This window comes from Rattus norvegicus, chromosome 11 (assembly GCF_021556685.1).
Source record: "Rattus norvegicus strain SHRSP/BbbUtx chromosome 11, alternate assembly SHRSP_T2T, whole genome shotgun sequence".
Classification (NCBI taxonomy): Eukaryota; Metazoa; Chordata; class Mammalia; order Rodentia; family Muridae; genus Rattus; species Rattus norvegicus.
Window position 1 is genome coordinate 70,602,967 of NC_141544.1, and position 2,496 is coordinate 70,605,462.

Sequence of the window (2,496 nt, forward strand, 5' to 3'; positions counted from 1 at the left end):
GGACCTCAGGAAGAGCAGTCGGTGCTCTTAACCACTGAGCCATCTCTCCAGCCCCCAGTCACAACCTTCCTAATTATTTCTTGGCCTTTTATCTTCACTCACCGTTAGGCCAGAGAGACGAGAAATACAAAATCAGAGCTGGGTAATGTCCTTCTTCAAGATGAGGTGTGAGGTAGTCTTTGCAATGCAGGTATCAGCAGTGGGGAACCATGTGGAGATGGGAAGAAGACAGATATTTTCCTTCCTTCTGACTGAGGGATATTTTTCTGGTACTACAGCACAAGAAGCTTCTGGGGTAGCCCCTGACCCTACCTCAAACACTGAGAGAACCCCTCTAAGAGACTCTCACTTTCCTACTAGCCCCTTTCAGCCTTTAGTCATGTGTTAAAATTCCCACTTGAGGGTGTTCACCGATTCACGGACCCAGCCATTTCTGTGCGAGTTGATGGCAGCTGTGATTAATTCCACAGTAGCCTCCAAAAATACAAAACTTCTTGGGGGTAATTTTAACCAAGCAAGTGAAAAATTTGTATGGTTAAAAAACCCTTTAAGACACTGAAACAAGAAATCGAAGACGATAAGAGAAGATGGAAAGATCTCCCGGGCTCATGGATTGGTAGGATTAATGTAGTAAAAATGGCCATTCAACCAAAAACAATCTATGAGATAGCTAACAGTCCTGAACAATTAAAGGACGGCTAGAGATATCACCATCCCTGATTTCACGTTGTACTACCAAGCTGTAGTAATAAAACGACTAGGTATTAGCACAAAACAAACATGTCCGCCAACGGAATCAAAGTGAAGATCCAGGCATAAGCCCACAGACCTATGGGCACCTAGTTCTTAATAAGGAAGCCAGACATACATATCGGAAAAAAGACATCGTCTTCCCCAAATGGGGCTGATCAAACTGGATGGCTGAATGTAGAAAAATCCAATATATCATACTTATTCCTGTGCACAAAATTCAACTTCAAGTGGATCAAAGACCTCAATGTAAGACCAGATACACTGAATCTAATAGAAGAGAAAGTGGAAAATAGACTTCAACTCATTGGCATAGGAGAAGACTTTCTGAAAAGAACATCGCAGGATAGACACTAAGATCAACAATTAATAAATGGAACCTTATAACCCTGAAAAGCTTCTGCTTGGCAAAGGACATCATCATTCGGACAGAGCGGCAGACTGGAGAATGGAAAAATCCTTTTACCAACTGTACATCTGAGACAGGGATAATATTCAAAATACATAATGAATTTTAAAAAACTAAGTATCAAGAAAACAAATAACCCGATTAAAACTGGGGCACGGATTTAAAGAGGGAATTCTCAAAAGAAGAAATGGTTGAGAGACACTTGAAGAAATGCTCAACATCCTTAAACCAGCAGGGAAATTCATCTTGTACCCATCAGAGTGGTCAACATCAATAAAAGAAATGATGGCTCACACTGGTGAGGATGTGGAATAAGAGGAACTCATCCACTGTTAGTGGGATTGCAAGCTCATACGGCCTCTCTAGAAATCAGTGTGACCGTTTCCAGGAAAATGGGTGTTGATCAACAACCACTTTTGGGCATATACACAAAGGATGCTCCTCACCAACTACAGAGATACTTGACTAGCCATGTTTGTTGCTGCTGTTTTCATAATATCCAGAAATTGGAAGGACCTTAGATGTCAATGAATAGATAAAGAAAATGTGGTACATTTACATGATATCACCCATTAAAAATGGAATTATAAAACTCACAGGTAAGTGGATGGAACTAGAAAAAAAATCATCCTGAGTGAGGTAACCCAGGCCCAGAAAGACAAATATGGTATGTATTTGCTTATATGTGGATATTAGCTGTTAAGTCAAAGATAAGCAAGCTACAATCTGTAGAACTTCAGTGGTTAGATATAGAATAAGGAACTAGGGAGAAGGGTAGGAATGGGAAATCAAACAGTTATGGATTGGTGTGTGTGTGTGTGTGTGTGTGTGTGTGTGTGTGTGTGTGTGTGCATGTGAGAGCACACTGAAATGAGAGGATCAAATGGCAATGGAGAGGGAAGAAGGGGTGAGGAAGAAATACAGGGAAGGACAGCTAAAATTAAGGGACATTTTAGGGGTTCTATGGAAATCTAATACAGTAGATACTTCCCAATAATATACAGATATGAAATTGACCTAAATGAGATCACTAAGTAACGAGGGAGACAGAGCTCCAGCTGGAAATCTCTCAACACCAAATGAAGCTCCAGGACCAGGAATGGGTTATGTCTAACAGAGCTGTTGGACAAAGGGGTCCCATGGGAATCCTCAAAGAACCTAGGCTGTTAAAAAGGCTATAGGTTGCTCTCCACAAACTGATGGCAAGACCCATTTGCTGAAAATAACACCCACACAACTCATTGAACACAGAGAAGTCAAGCTGGTGCCTATATAGAGCTTTCATTCCTACTGGCTAGTGTTCTTGGTACGGAATGGAACTCTAAACCCTAACAAAA